Below are 18,149 nucleotides of genomic sequence, written 5' to 3'. Positions count from 1 at the left end.
GGGCTAATAAAATGACAATTTGGCCTAAATTAAGTTATACATTCAATATCATGCCACCTAAATTATAAATATATGTCATTAGAAAAAAAAAAAAGGATATTCATTTGAAAGAACAAAAAGTCAAGAAAATCAAAAGAAATAATAAAAAAGTGAAGGAAATGTAACAATACCATACCTTAAACTATAATTTATGGTAGTCATTATCAAAACTCTTTGGTACTGATTAATAAATAGAAAAGTAGATCAATGGAACTGAGTATAAATATATATATATATATATATATATATATATATATATATATATATACATATATATATATAATTTAAAGTTAAATAAATAAAATAACTTTATATTTGACAAATGTAATGACCAAATTTGTAGATAAGAATCCATTATTTGACTAAAAAAATTGGGAAAGAAGGAAAGCAGTATAAAGGAAATTAAACTTATTTCAATATCTTATAAAGCATTTGCCAAAATAAGGTTAAATGGATATATGGCTTAGATATAAAGAGATTTTACAAGAAAATCAGAACATGGAGCATATAGCATATTGAAAGTTTATGATAGGTAACAATAAACAATAAACAAGAGATAGGGAGTAGAATGAGAGGCAAAATGGATCGTTTTAATTGCATTAAATTAAAAAAAAAAAAAAGATTTGTACAATTAAACAAATGTATCCAATATCAGAGGGGAAGCAGAAAATTGGGGAAAATTAGTTTATCAGATAAATGTGTCATATTAAATTTATAAAGAACTCTGTCAAATCTATAAGAATATACCATTCCCCCAATTATAAGTTTTAAAAGGAAGTGATCATGCAGTTTTTCTGATGAAGAAATGAAAAACAATTTGTAGTCAAGTAAAAACAATGTGCTACATCATTCTTGACTAAAGAAATGCAAATTAAAAATAACCTTGGGATATCAATTTATATTTTTCAGATTAGCTAAAGTGATTGAAGAGGAAAAAAAAAAAAAGAAACTGTTGAAGGAGTTGTGGAGGGAAAAATATCTTACACTAATTTATACTTTGGTGGAACTGTGTGCCTTAACCAACCATTTTGAAAAGCAATGTGGAATTTTACAACAGTGATAAAACCCCTTTTGGAGACAGCTAGGTGGCACAGTGGATAGAGCACCAGCCTTGAATTCAGGAGGACCTGAGTTCCAATCTGGTCTCACGCACTTAACACTTCCTAGCTGTGTGATCCTGGGCAAGTCACTTAACTCCAGCATCAGGAAAAAAAAAAAAACAAACAAACAAACAAACAAACAAACAAACAAACAAACAAACAAAAAAAACTATACCTTTTGATCCAGCAATAAACCACGAGATTTATTTTCAAAGACAATTGGGGTGGGAATGAAATAATCCATATGTTCTAACATGTTTATAGCAGCTCTCTTTGTATTATCAAAGAACTGGAAATTAAACAATGTAAATCACTTGGAGAATGAGTGAACAAGTTGTGATATATGATTGTAACATAATAATGATGTTTAAGAAGTGATGAGCTTGATGATCTAAGAAAAATACGGATGGACTTGCAGACAATAATGAAAACTGAAATGAGCAGAAGCAAGAAAATGCATAGAGAGTAAAAGTAACTCTGAGCGAGAATCATAGAGGTTTATAAATATATAAAATAACTAAAAATGACTAATTAAGGAAGGTGGTTTTCATTTAGAGAAAACTGATAAATACATGTATAGAATAGTGTGTGTGTGTGTGTGTGTGTGTGTGTGTGTGTGTATGTGTGTATATAACAGCAACCATCTTTAGGATAACAAGTTATGGATAGTAAATTTGCAGTTTCATGTGTAATCATCTTTTTGGGATCATAATATTTTATGACTGCTTTGTTTTATTCCATAAATTAAAAATAAAATCAAAATTTTAAAATAGAATCACATCTTTGGGCTAGTATTTACCCTCCAAAACAACAACAAAAAATGAAGAGGATTTGTACTTATTTAAATGTAGGCATTTGTTTTGCCAGACTATTAAAAGATATATTGAATGTTGGGATTTTCATTGTTTTCTTGGATTTGTCTTGTTTTTGTACTTTGTTTTGTTTCAATTTACTCAGTGGAAGGGAAGGGAAGTGGGAAAAGCACATTTAGTGATGTATATGCCAATTATAGCTTACTCCAGAGAGCCAATTGTAATTTCAATATAAGAGTTTAAACGTTAAAATTTTGTAAATGCTACACACCAAGGTCATAATTTATTGTTTCATTGATTGTTAAACCTTTAGAAAGTGATAAAAGCATATCAATTATGTAGAGGAAACCGTGTGTAATATACAGATTTATGTTTCTTCCAGCTTATTAATATACCATTGAGCAGAGTTAGATAAATAAAACATACATTATATATTATATGCATATGTGCATATATATTTGATAATTTTCATAACTTCAAAAATAAAAATCATGCATTAAAATGAAAGTTGTAGAGAGTTAGGTATCAATCAAAAGAATTTTCAAGCAAGAGTTGAAAGGCAACTTGGAAATCATGTTATAGATGAGAAGAGAATGGTAAAGATGATCTCTCTCTCTCTCTCTCTCTCTCTGTATATATATAATATATATATATATATATATATATATATATATATATATATATATATATATATATATATATATATATATATATATATATATATATATATATATATATATATATATATATATATATATATATATATATATATATATATATATATATATATATATATATATATATATATATATATATATTGCCTAGTGTGAGTCAGTCACCATGCTAAATATTTTGCAGATATGATTTCACTTGATCCTCCCAACAAGCTTGAGAAATAGGCTTATTATTAGCTATTTTATAGTTTCAAAAAGAAAGGTTATGTCTAACACCTAATATTTGAGACCACAATGCAATTGCAACTAGGCAGAATAGCAGCTACTCAGATTAGCAGAGTAGTTGTAGTGAGCCACAGACAGTGGGGGAACTCTGGGTAACGCCAGAGGGAACCTGCTGACAATGTCTGGTTTGGCTCCCTGGCTCCCCCTAAAGGAGATGTCAAGGAGAGTGTGACCACTGTGTTCTACTTGAAGCAAGGGATACTTATAGTAAAGAGGCATTTACATAGCAATAGCAGGGTGCTTATAGTTAGCACTTGCATAGTGAGCTATGCTGATGTAAACATCCTAAGGTATTTAGGAGCTGAGAGGACTGCAAATAAACAGACTCCATCTTTGACCATCCTCTTGGGTCTCCTGCCTTCATCACTCCTCCCCTATAACCAAGGACTCGGGCTGGTCCCATGATCCTCTAGAGGGCTAGTCCAGACATTATATTTTTGCACCCCAGTGTGGGGGTTCTAGAAAGCATAGTATATTTGGCACCCCAATTTGGGGCCTCTAGAAAGCATACTATGAGAGGGACTGCAGGTTCAGACCTTTGGTGTATGTGCTTGGTAAGGAGCCAATGGGGCAAAGCTACTATCTGTGGGATTATGACTGAATGCCTCTAAATCAGAATCCCTCCCCCCCCACCCTCTTAAACATGATGATACCACAACACGGAGTAGCCTCAGTGGGCCATAGATATCCAGGCCTCTGTGCTCCCTTTCCTGGCTCTGGTGGAGGAAGGGGGGACGGGGTCTAGGGGTCAGGGCCCAGTGCAGAGGGCCGTTCACTCCTGGGGCCAGAGAGCAGCCATGAAGGGGGACCACCTCTCACCCCGAGCACAGCACATATTTTCAGGGCACCTGGTGCTAAATCATTCCTAGACAACCTGCTTCTGGGTCAGTGCAGCTCCCTCACTGCTATCTATTAAAGTCAGCCCTTGACACAAGTTTTTGAAAAAGAAAAAAGAAAGTACAAAATAGACCTTCAGGACAGAGGGAACCTGCTGACAATGTGTGCTTTGGCTCCCCAAAGTCCCTTTGGTGTTCTCACCCTCCCTGAGAAGTCAGGAAGGATGTGATCACTTCCCTTTGATGTTTTCACCCTTCCTGACTTCAGGGCTGCACCACCTACCTGCACTTTCCCAGAATTCCCCCACTATCTGCAGCCCTCTACAAGTACTGAGAAATTAGATAGAGAACTACACTTGAAATCAAGAAAACCTGACTTTGAATCCTCCCTGAGACACTTATAACTTGGTGAACATGAGCAGGTTACTTTTTTTTTTTTTTTTTCTCCCTCATAGCCTCAGTTTCTTGATATGTAAAATGGGGATAAAAATATCACTTCCCTCAAAGATTTGCTGTAAGGAGCAGAAGGAAAAATGTGTACAGAGCATTGTGCAACACTTAAAGGGATCTATTTGTTATTTACTATTTAATTGTTACTATTCAAATCAGAATACCTCTGAATTCAGCTTTGGAATTGAGTATTTTTGACTGGAAAACATGCTAAAGTATATAATATTTCTGAAAGTGGCCAAAAACCAATTCAAATGTAACTGGGAAATACTAAGCAAAATAAATAAAAATAAAACAAAATGTATTATGTTAACATACTGTTTCCTTTTTAAATTATTTTATTTTCTTCATTTAAATATTTTAAGATTCTTTTTTTAATTTTTAATTTCCAAATTCTCTTAATTCAGAACATCATTTTCCAAGCCCTCTGGGTCATTAATCGGTAAATCACCAGATCTTCTGTGATCTTGACTTTGGTGCTGAAATGCAATTTGAATTGATTTTTGAAATAGTTTCTCCTTGATCTGAGATCTCTGGAATTTGGACTCTTTCAGGAGGGGACTAGTGGATTTTTAAAGATTTCTATATTGATCTTGCATTTAATATATCATGACAGTTTCCCTTAAAAATTTCCGTTTTAAAAGACCTAGATTATTATTTACTGGAAAACTAGGTGTCTGATTTTTATTGGTTCTGCTACTCTAACATTTGATTTGGGGAATTGTATTCAAGTTTTTTGGTAACCAGGGTTGCTGCCTATACCCATCATTTTGGCTCTGTCCTTTCAATATATTGTTTTCCAAGTCAACATTTGAACCAGAAAGCTTGTTAGACACAATGTAGTGGTTCCTGTTTCTTTTTGAGTTTGAAACCATTATCTTCAGGGAGATAGTAATAGATGTCTAGATTAGGAAGACTAAAGTCTGAGCTCTTCCTTATATATACACTAGCTAAATAACCATGGGCAACTCACAATTTTTTATAACCTGCATTTCCTCATGTGTAGAAATGATCTTTATAATAACTATTTCATAGGGGAGGATCAATTGAGGTAATATACAGAGTATTTAGTAAACATAACAATTCTACTTATTTTCAGATCCAAATCACTGTGATCTAATAATAATAATAATAATGATAAAAACAAAAAAAAAAATCACTGTGATCTGAAAGAATCTATTAAGTTTTAGCAAGATTTAAACAATTTACCCAAAGACCAAAAGTTATAAAAAAATCCAAAGTGTATATATATATATATATATATATATATATATATATATATATATATATATATATATATATATATATATATATATATTTTTTTTTTTTTTTTTTTAATTTAAAGATCAATGTAAATGTGACCCCTGAAGAGGTTGCCTGATAGCAAAAAAGGTCTGTTTTTTTTCTCTAATGATCCACCTACATTAAAAGAGATCAATTTTCAAATTGAATTGCTTCTGTCTTTTAACCAGTGAATGTTACATTCAGGAATGATTCACAAGCTCTTTCATTGCTTCTTTTTGTAAGATGCTGTCATAATAGAAAAATAAAACAGGTAGGGTTGTTAAAAATTAATTTTTCTATCCTCTAAGGCTGGAGGCTAAAGGAATGTGGTGATTAATTACAAAAGTAGGAGTGTCTTAATACTCTAGTACAAGGGAAAGGTGGTTGGAGGGTAGTCAATGAGCAGTGGGATTTAAACAGGATATTTTTAAAACACATTTACAGATGGGCTTGAGGAAAACACATCTGATTATAGTTAAATAGATTAGAGAGAAGATTAAAAAAAAAGATTCTATTGTGTTTTGAAAGTTAAAAAAAAAACACTTTCTTGGAGGCATATATGCAAATTAACATGATATCCCATAATCACCAGTTTCCAGTATTTCGAAGAGCTATAGAATCTCCAAAGTTATCTGATCCAACTTGAACTGGGGAAAAAACAAAACAAAACAAAACAAAACAAACAAACAAACAAACAAAAAAAAAAAAAAAAACAGGAAATGACCTTGAAATGCCTGGCAAGTGGTTGGATATCTGTCCTTTGCTTGGAAGCCTAGAATGACAAGAAATTTACTACCTTTGGAATCACTACACTTTGGGATAACTCTAATCACAGCCTCGTTTTTGGTTTTGTTTTGTTTTCTCTTTTAAGTCTAAATTTTCCATTTCTGCTTACTGTTCCTATTTTTATTTCTGGGAGGAAGATGAATACATCTTATTCTTCTTTCCTGGAATAACTTTTTATGTACATAAAAGAGGACTTATAATCATAGGAACTTGTCTTCTCTGGATAAATATTCCAATGGCACCCTCAGATAACATGAACTTAAAAACCGTTACCATTATTTTTGCCATCCTCTAGATGCTCTTCAGTTCATCTCTTGTTAGCTTATACTTTAACTAAGGTGATTTCCTAAGAAACCTCTGAATCTGTGTGATAGTTATGAATAGAAAAGAGTCAATGAATAAAAGTGATAATTGAAATCATTGTCACCACCACTGTCATTTTCATTAACCAGTATGTCTCTCTACCCATTTCTTCATTCCCATAGGTTTTCTAAGGCTAAATTAGTAAAATTCTTGAGTATCATAACAAGATTCAGAGACTATAACCAAGCATAAAAATTAAATTAGATTAGATATTCATGAGAAGCCAAGTTCAGAAATGTCATTCAAGTGATAATAATACCCTTCCATACATTATGACACAAGGTCTCATGAAGATATTTTACTAATGGGAATAAATATCCAGTGTTATATGTGAAAAAGTTGATTTTGTTGATAAAATTTCATGTATAATGATAAAATCCTACCAGTGACGTAACTCTTTATTAACATATACCAGTAACTTGATTAGTGTAAATCAAAACTATAGCTCTATTATGTCATTGAAAATTTAAGTTAAAGTAAGTCATTGATTTGAACAGGGTCACACAAACAGTACATATAAGAGGTAGGAGGAAATGGACCCATTTTTTCTCCCACTCACTGAGGTCAGTTCTCTATCCAACACTTAAAAAAAAAAAAAAAAAAAAAAAAAAAAAGAACATATTGCACAAAAATATGTTGGAGTTACTGGGTGTGTAGTAGAGGGAATCCAGTTTACAAATACAGTAAATAGAGTGAAGAATACAAGTGTTTATCCTAGAATCTTTTAAGAAGCAAACATATCTAAATTGGAGCTCTACCAGTAGAGAGAGGTTAATTCCCACAGAGATTGAAATGAGTTATATAGTCGTGACCACAAGAATAATACTTTGCAGTAACATGAACTTGTTAAATTTCGACCTGAATTTTATGATGGTCAATTTCACAAGGTTTACAAGTGTTTGCAGGTATATTTTAAGGTGGTCAGTTTTGCAAATGCTTACAAATGTTTACCCTATTTCATTTTCCCAAATTCCCAAGATAAACTGAATCTAAGTTATAAATTCAAACTACCTTAGATAATGATTTTAAAGAAACCCAATAATCCCCAACAAAGAAGAGGTTTGTTTAGAGGTAAGTAGTTCATTAAACTAGAATAACCAAGAAGATTTAGTTTACCTCAGGCTTCCTCAACAAATAGAGATCAGCCAGTTTATAGAACTCTTAGAATATCTCCAGGCTATTAAATAGTTAGATTCTTCTCTAAGCACTGAAGTAAAAGTCCAGGAGATCAGATATTTCTATTAGAAGAGGAAGTCTTTTGTACTCCTTCCTAGAGTCTTAATGATTGACAGACATTTGAAATTGGGTCTGGAATTATAAAGTGGGGGCAGCTAGGTGGTGCAGTGGATAGAGCACCAGCCCTGAATTCAGGAGGACCCGAGTTCAAATTTGGTCTCAGACACTTAACACTTCCTAGCTGTGTGACTCTAGGCAAGTCACTTAACCCCAGCCTCAGGGGGAAAAAAATGGAATTATAAAGTGACCATTCTTGAGAAGTCCTCAGTTTCCCTTTACACTCACTGGGTAACTTGAGAGTCATGATATAAAAAGAACTTAGTCATCAACTTCCAAGAAATTATGAAGGAAATCTGCTTTGATATTCTAGGACTACAGAATAAAATAAACATTGAATGAATCCACAAATAATTTCTTAAAGTAATCCCAAAATGAAAACTTCCAAGATAGTAAAGACAGATTCCAGAACTCTTGAGTTAAAAAGAAAATATTTCAAGTGCCCAGGAACAGTCAATTCAAAAATCATCCAGAGAGAGAACCATGGGAAAAGAGTGTGGAACACAACATAGCATTTTTACTTTGTTATTTGCTTGCATTTTGTTTTCTTTGTTTCTCTTTTCCTTCCTGCTTGATCTAATTTTTCTTGTGCAGCAAGATAACTGTATAAATATGTATACATATATTGGTACTAATATGTATTTCAGCATATTTAACATGTATTGGATTACCTGCCAGCTAGGGGAGGAGAAAATTTGCAACAAAAGATTATACAAGGGTCAATATTGGAAAAAATATTTATATATATGATTTTTAAATTAAAAGCTTCAATTAAAAATAGAGTCTAGGCTCTTTTTTCATCATGATTTTCAGGAAGTCCAATAATCCTTAGATTTTCTCTTCTAGATTTACTTTCCAGGTCAGTTGTTTTCCACATATTTTTTCCCTAACCTTTTTTTTTTTTTCTTCATTCTTTTGGTTTTGAGTGATTCTTGATGTCTCATTGATTCATTCATTTCCATTTGTTCAGTTCTGATTTTTAGTGAATTGTTTTCTTCATTTAGTTTTTATTTTTTGTTTTTCTATTTGCCCAATGTTGTTTTGTTTTATAGAAGTTTTTTTTTTTTCCATTAAACAAATTGTTTCTTAAAGAGTTATTTTCTTTTTTTTTTTTCATTTCATAAATTCTGTTTCTTTGGGAGTTGTTTTCTATTTTTTTTTCCACTTTGTCAAATCTATTTTAAAGAGTTATATGCTTTCTCCATTTCACTATTTTGTAGTGAATTTTATTCAAATCATTTTGTGTTGTATTTTCCAAATTCTCTTGTAAAGTTTTCATTTCATTTTTCATTTTTCTTCCAGCTCTTTTAAGATCTTTTATAGTTTCTTCTAGGAGAGCCTTTTGTGATGCACACCAATTTATATTATCCTTTGAGGCTTCATCTTTAGATGATCTGCTTTTAGTCTCCTCAAGGTTTGAAATCTGTCCTTTTCTTTCACCATAAAAAACTATGTTCAGAGTTCTTTTTACTAAGTTGTTCAAACTTTCTTTATGAGCAGCAGTGGCTGTGTTGAGTCAGTGCTGACTCACTCCAGGTGCTGGGTGGTCAGGGCCAGATCCTGTGAGATTCTGGCATTTGGAAGTTTTCCAGTTACATTTTTTGTTTGTGTTGGGTGTTTTATAACTTCTCTGCTGATCTACTGAGTTGCAACCAGGGCAGAATAGCCAACACTCTGGTCGATTCCTCCCTTTGGATTCTCCATGGCATGCAGAGCGCACTCTGAGTTGCTAGCACTGATGTCTGTCCTCAGCCTGCTTGTTTTTGGCTGGGCTCCCTCTATGCCCAATTGAAAGAAACCTTTTCTGGCAATCTTCAGAATTGTCTTCTGCTGGTAATTTATTACACTCCTAATATTTGTGGATTCTGCCAGTCCAGAGCTAATTCAGAACCTGCAAGTGATAATTAGTGTGAGGGTCTGAAATAAATGTGTGTCCTGTCCACCATCTTGGCTCCACCAAAAAAAATCTTGATCTTAAAGAAGGCCGATGCCAAGAATGTTTTAACATCCAAACAATTGTACTCATTTCACATAACAGTAAGGTTATGGTTAAGGTCAATCCAGTAATATACAAACTAGACGTTATCAAAAAAGAAAGCTAGTTTTTGAAGAGGAAGAGGAATTGTAGACCAAATTGCCAACCTTTGTTGAATTATGGAGAAAGCCAGAGAGTAGTAGGAGAAAAAAAAAATTGACTTCTGTTTCATTGATTACACCAAGGTATTTGAATGTATGGATGGCAACATCCTCAAAGAGATCCTCAGAAACCAGTATGTAAGCTAACAAGCAATACTTAAAACTGAATGTGGAACAAGTGATTCATTTAAGATTGGCAAAGCAGCATAACAAAGCTGTATATTGTCCTCATTTATTTAACTTACATTCAGAATATATGATGCACAATATCAGGCTATATGAATCAAAAACAACAAGTAAGATTGCCAGGAGAAATTTCACTATCTCTGGTATACAAATGATACCAATCTGATGGCAAAAAATTAAGAACAATTAAAAAGTATCTTGATGAGAGTAAAATGGAGAGTATAAAAGCTGGCTCCAAACTAAACATTAAAAATAACAACAAAGACAAGACAAAGACAAAGAAACTAAGACCTTGACAATTGGTTCTATCATTTCCTGGAAAACAAAGAGGTAATGGAAGCACTCTCAGATTTTTTGTTCTTTGGCTCAAAGATCACTCAACATGGAAGCTAAAAAGACACTTGCTCCTTGGAAAGAAAGTTATGACAAATCTGGAAAATATACTAAAAGGCAGAAGTGTTACCCTGCCAAAAAGGTATGTGTAATAAATCTTTGTGATTTTTTTGTTTCTTTTCCCAGTAGCAATATATGACTCTCAGAGTTGGATTGTAAGAAAAGCCAAGTCCAACTGAATTGATACTTTAGAATTGTGATACTAAAGACTTGAAATTCCTTTCACAGCAAGGAAATAACATATTATATAGTTAAATAAATTATGGTCTATAGTTAAATAAATTAAGCCTGACTATTACTTAAAGGTTTATACAGAAGGTAAAGCTTATTTTGAACACATAAAGAGAAGATAGACTTTTCTGGTATCAGTCTTTTACAATGAGTTCCAAGACAAAAGGATCAAGGGAATGGCAGAGGATGAGATGGATAGTTAGTGTCATAGAAGCATGAATATGTGTTTAGACAAATTTCAGGAGATAGTAGAGGAAAGAAGAGCCTGGATTACTATTGTCTATTGAGTCATGAAGAGTTGATGATAAATGAATGACTAAACAACAACAAAAAATAATATATGTTCCTCCTCCTTTCTTTTGAATTTCTGATGCCTGGTGAAATGTCTGGCAAATAAATTTTCAAATTTCAAGAGATAAAGGTAGAATTAACTGGATTTGCTAAATGTTTAATTATAAGTGGAGAAATGTGGCCATAATGGAGAAAATAGATTGGATAGCATCTAGGGAGGTTTCAAATCAGGTGTCTGAGGGATTCCACTAGATTTGTGAAGGAAATGCATGCAGAAAGAAGGTGAAGGGGACTGAATATGGATCACAACATAATATCTTCACTTTTTTGCTTGCTTTTTGTTTCCATTTTCTTTCTTTTTTGATTTGATTTTTCTTGTGTAACATAATTGAGGAAATATGTATATAGAATTGTACATGTTTAAAGTATGTTAGATTACTTGGTGTCTAGGGAAGGGAATATGGAAAAGGGAAGGAGAAAAATATGTTACACAAGACTTTGCAAGGGTAAAAATTATCTTTGTGTATATTTTAAAAATAAATAAATAAAGTTATTATTTAAAGAAAACAAAGTTATTATTAAAAACAAAATAGGATGCCTGAGGGGATACTGGTAACAAAATTAAAATGACAATGCTAAGAGTGTTGGTGGACTAGAAGAAGGATTGCATTTGATGTTTAACATGTTAGAGTGAGTTTTTCATTTTTTATAGATTCTGTCAATAGCAGAAAATCTGGGGCTACAGCTCAGAAAGAAAATTGAACAGAAATAAAGAATATAGAGTTTCCATAGAGATATATTTGAAATGTTTGTGGAAAAAAATGAGAATACTGTGAAAGTAAATGTAGATAAAGAAGACAAATCTTGGAGAAATAAATTATATCAAGATGCAGAATAGTAAGAGAAGACAATGGGAGAGGATCAAGAGAAGAAGAGAAGGGTTAGATGACAATAGCTACAGAGAAAGCCAAGGAACAGAGATCTAGAAGTGGAAGTGAATTAAGAAACTATTTAATCCTGTTTTATACTTTGCAATAAATTGGTAGTGAATGAATAAGAATTTATGGAGAATCTACCAAGTGTTATGCAGTTTCCTAGGTGCTGGGGATATAAGTCCAAAAAATGAAGCAATCTTTTCCTGAAAGGTTTAGATGCTAAAATGACTATGAGAAATACATCGTATAGAACAGAAATAAAGTATAGCAATACAGAAATGTGAATGGGTTCATATATTAAAGTTAAGTGTACATATATGTGTGTATGCCAAAATAAATCAAATATATCACTACATAAAGTTAGCAAATGTAAACACATACAGAGTGGATAAATCCAAGGTAGTTTAGGTATGAGTGAAGAGGGATTAACAAATGAAACTTTAGAATCATGAAATAACTTTTCTCTGATTAAACAAGAAGGATTTGAAGTAAGGAAATTTATTTCAAGCAAACTTAAAACAGCAAAGCCATAAGCTTTTGGGATGAGATTAGCCCCCAGGCTGTGCTTAAAGGCTGATAGTTACTTGTTAGAAAATAGGACAAGCAGAGTAAAAGTTAGAAATTATTTTTATAGGTAAAAAAGGAGAAAATAGTAGAAGTAGCAAATTTAGGCAATTCATTTGAGGAAATCTATATTTTATATTGCCAAAGATTTAGCAAAACCTATATGCATAAGAATAATAATTAAGAGTTATGTTATTATGGTACATTGAATTTTAATAAACATAATTTTCAGCTAAATTTATCCATTTAAGGCAATTTATACTTTAGGGAACTCGAAATGTTATGAGCCTCTTTCCACCATCTGACAATTCACTGAAGGGAAAAAAATCAGTATATTATGTGTTTATCATGCCCAGAAAACTTATGCCAAGTGACAAATTCTAGTTTGTTCCATGTATTCTATAGGGGAAAAAAGCTGTTGAAAAACTCTCTGTAGAAACTTAATAGTTAGAAGCTCATAGGATGAGCTGGAAATCAGTTAGCCATTTGTGCAGATCCTAATCCTGAAAGTTTAACTATCTGAAAGCCAGCATACTTCAGTAGGAACCGAGGAAGAGTCAACATAGTATTTTCTGCCTGACAATTCAAGGAGAAATTCCAGGAGCAGAACAGAGTTCTACATACAACATTTGTGGATCAGACCATGGCCTTTGACACTCAGTTACAAGGGCTTAGGGAAATTTTTCCCAACATTCAGTTGCTCAGAGTATATTGGGATCAATTCATCAATTTCATGATAGAGTGCTTGGCTGGGTTCTGGACAATGGACAAAGCTCTTGACCTTTTTCAGTCACCAATGGAGTGAAACAAGATTTTGTGCTTGTTCCCGTGTTTTTTAGCATGATGTTTTCAACTATGTTGTCAAATGCCTTCAATGAAGATGAAGAGTCATGACACTCATGGTAAATTCTTGGATTTGAGATTTGAAAAGGCTCCAATCCAAAACTAAAGTAAAAGTTATTTGGAGACATGGACTTTTTTTTTTGGGGGGGGGGGGTTATGGATAATTGCATACACAGTGCAGCCTCCCCAGCTGAGTTGCAGCAAAGATATGCATCCATTCTCTGCTACTTGTGCTAATTTTGATCTGACAATTACACCAAAAAAATACCAGTCCTCCATCAGCCAGCACCACACTGTCCATATGGGGAACCAACCCTCAGTTACCACAGATGGAAGTTTTGAATGCAGTGGATAAGTTCACTTACTTTGGCAATCTACTTTCCAGGGTTGTACACACTGATAACAAGGTTGAAACACACATTGCCAGAATTAGCTCAGTGTTTGGGAGACCTGGAAGGAAACTATGGGAGAGGAGAGTTATTAGACCACTACTTAATTGAAAATCTACAGAGCTTTTGTGTTAATCTCATTGTTATATGGCTGTGAAACCACTAGCACTATTCCAAGAAACTGAAACAGTTCCATTTGAATTATCTTGGGGAGATTATGAAGTTCACCTGGCATAAAAAGGTATCAGACACCGAGGTTCCTTCTTGAACTAAATTACCCAGCATTCCAACTCTACTGCACAATCTCAATATTGTTGACATGCCAAATGTACAGTTGCCAAAATTTAGGGAAAACTCACATAGGGCAAGTGCTTAAACGGTGAGCAGAAAAAAAAAAATGATTCAAAAGCATTCCCAAGGTCTCTCATCAGAGCTTTAGAATTGAAAGTAAAACATGGGAGACACCGGTATAGGCCCACCCAGCATGATGTGCCCATGCATATCAGAAAATATGTTGTTCTCTCTGAGAAAAGCACAACCGAATTACCTCACAAGAAACATGACATAAGCAAATATGCATATGGATGATTTGTGTCTGCTGTGGCAGAGCATTCTGAGCTCATATAAGTCTGATTACCACAATATGACATCTTGCAATTTGATTCTAATATAGTTATATCCTTTTGATTCTGTTCAAGAATTAAAGAAAACAATCAACTAATATCACACTTAAGGCTATAGCTGACTTTCTCTTTGTATCACCATTTTTGTTTTATATTCTCAGACTGGGACACTGATACATTGTTGGTGGAATTGTGAATACATCCAGCCATTCTGGAGAGCAATTTGGAACTGTGCTCAAAAAGTTATCTGTGCATACACTTTGTTCCAATAGTATTACTGCTGGGATTATATCCCAAAGAGATCTTAAAGAAGGGAAAGGGACCTCCAAGTGCAAAAATGTTTGTGGCAGCCCTTTTTGTAGTGGCCAGAAACTAGAAACTGAATGGATACTCATCAATTGGAGAATGGCTGAAAAGTTATGGTTTATGAATGTTATGGAATATTATTGTTCTGTAAGAATTGACCAGTAGAAAGATTTCAGAAAGGCCTGGAGAAACTTACATGAATTGATGCTGAGTGAAATGAGCAGGACTAGGAGATTATTGTATACTTCAACAACAATACTATATGATGATCAGTTCTAATAGAGTGGCCCTCTTCAACAATGAGATGAGCCAAATCAGTTCCATTTGTTTAATGATGGATAGAACCTGCTACACCCAGGGAAAGAACTCTGGGAAATGAGTGTGAACGACTACATAGCATTTCTAATCCCTCTATTTTTGTCCGCCTTCATTTTTTGATTTCCTTCACAGGTTAAGTGTACATTATTTCAAAGTCAGATTCTTCTTGTGCAGCAAAATAACTACATGGATATGTATACATATATTGTATTTAACATATTTAACATGTATTGATCAACCTCCCATCTAGGGGAGGTGATGCGGGGAGAGGAGGGGAAAAATTGGAACAAAAAGTTTTGCAATTATCAATGCTGAAAGACTACCCATGCTTATATCTTGTAAATAAAAAGCTATAATTAAAAAATACATTCTCAGTTTGAGAATTTTAGCCAATTGTTATGATTATTCTATGAAGTGCTACCAAGGAAAATTTGTCATGTGCTTATATCATTCAACCAATAAAATCCCTGGTGAAATCCTACAAAAACACACACATACACACAAACAGATTATACTTTTTCCATCACCATCAAGAAATTGTGTCCTTCATTTAATTCTAGGAGAAAAATTAAATGCATTTCTCTTTATTTCATCTACTTTCTGAACCTTTAGAACACATTTTCTTCAAAGTTATCTCCTCCTTGTTTGATATTACATTTATTCTTTTAATATCACCCACAAAATGTGTATCAAAGCATAATGTTTTCATATTTTTTTTATTTTTAAGTTTATTCTTTCTCAACTTTTCCCCCCTTTGGGTCTTATATTTTTATAACATGACAAATATGGAAATACGTTTAAGAAGGATCTTTCTTACATGTTGAACCTCTATGAGATTTCTTGCTGTCTTGCGGAGGCTAGGGAAAGGAGAGAAAGAAAAAAAAAAACTGGGAATATAAAATCTCATAGAAATAAATGTTGAAAATGATCTTTATATGTATTTGGAAAAATAAAATACTAAGGAGAAAAAATAGTCTGTGTACAAAGTAATAGCGCATTTCTTGAGGAATTTAATATTACATTGTATTATGTGTCCTTTTGATTTATTTCAAATAGTTTTATATATAGATGAATAGATGAATAGTTTTCATGATGCTGAGGCTTTCAAATCTTTAATGCTTAACAATTTTTTTATGTAACCTACTCTGTTGAGTAAGAAGACCAAATATGAGGAAAGGAAAAGATATAGACTCAAAATCATCACGTCATTATCTCACAGTACTTTTCCTTCTAACTCTACCTTCAATGATTATAATATATATTAACATGTAGAACCTGTATATGCAAAAATAGTCAAACCACAAAATCAACAAATAGAGCCACATTATCAAATTAAAGATTAGAAAGAAAAAAACATTTTCTTGTAAGAAATAATTCTCACTTTGACTCATGCATAAAATAAAAATCAATAAATAATGTGGGACAACCATGCAAATCTTCTATTTAATGAATTGTGTCTTAATAAATACAATATTCATTACTAAACTCCATCCCAATATATTATCTATACTTTCACCAGACGACTTTCCTCTGATTAGAAAACTTCACCTTACTAAAGCATGACAATTGAATGAGAGTGGAATGGAATATCAAATAGATTAATTATTGTTTCATAAACTAATAAGCTTTATTCCATTATGGAACATTTCAAAGTGATAAGAAAATGTATAATTAGACTAAAATTCACTTTGGAAATGTCTTTAAGGTTTTAATGTTTTTGCTTATTATTATGCCTCCAGAAAATATGAATAATAAATCTAAAATATTACACATCTCAGTGTGATTAGTTTTGGTATAATTTACATGGTAAATACAAATAAATGAAAGGGTTAAGGATAAAGAACACATGATAATTTTGTAGTATATTTTAAATGAACAGCAAATCATTGATAATAAATTATACCAACATCTTATAAAACATGCAACAATAATATTTGTGTGCCCTGAATAGTAAAGGAAATATCTTAAAAGGTACAGAATCTGATAAGATTGCTTTCAGAGCTCTTACTATGTAAAAGTAGGAGAAAGAATTCTGAATAACCAAGGAATAGATTTGATCAAAAAGAATCCTCTGAACAAATTGTAACAGAGTGATGTAATGGATTATCAAAATTCTATAAGAAATGATAAATATGAAGATCAATATATAAATATTTCTCTAAACTGATATAAAGTAGAATACACAAAAATCTTAGTAAATGCATAAGTAAAAAAAAAAAACACTAAAGATGACAAAAACTCAAAACATCACTATTTAATGACAAAGACTATACTTCTCTCAAAAAGAGACTCAAAAATTTGTCTCTTTACCTTCCTTGCAGAAATACAGGGTTATAAGTTTGGAAAACTGTTGTAATACAGGATCCACCTACCAGTAACTGTTGGAGGTTTAACTCAAACCTGTAGAATGATCTCTTCGTGTGAGAGGATGATCATGATATAAGGAAACTGAGAGGCCATCTTGCTATAGAATGATCTCTTCATGTGAGAATGATCATGATACAAGGAAACTGAGAGGCCATTGTGCTGTCTGACCTCTCTCCTCTTCCCTCTACCTCCAATTTATTTCATTCCCAGTCCACAAGCAACATTTGTGTCAATACAGGATACTTCACAACTTCTTCAGATACTATGATTCCTAGCTGTGAAGGCTCTCAGAAAATTGATCTGCCCCTTTACCTAAGGCATGGTCCTTAGAAAACCAAATATAATATTATTTAAGTGATGTGTTTCTTACTTCCCTATATTATTCTTTGTTATAATTGATAGTATTCTAGGGAGAATATATATCAATAATTTTAAATTAGAGATAAAGCTTATAGAATTATAGTGAAAATACACCTAGGGCTAGGTATATAAAGAATTGAATTTTCACCTTCTGATAATTTTCAAATCTTCTCTTTCTTATAGGTTTAAGCTTATAGAAGTCCCCTTGTCTCCAGGTATTTTCAATTCTTGCTCATCGTACATAAGAGGTAGTGGAAGTAGTTCTATAAAGTAGGTACTGTGGTA

Source organism: Sminthopsis crassicaudata, chromosome 4 (genome assembly GCF_048593235.1).
Source record: "Sminthopsis crassicaudata isolate SCR6 chromosome 4, ASM4859323v1, whole genome shotgun sequence".
Lineage (NCBI taxonomy): Eukaryota > Metazoa > Chordata > Mammalia > Dasyuromorphia > Dasyuridae > Sminthopsis > Sminthopsis crassicaudata.
The sequence above is the reverse complement of the archived record's forward strand: the minus strand, read 5'-3'. Positions refer to the sequence as shown.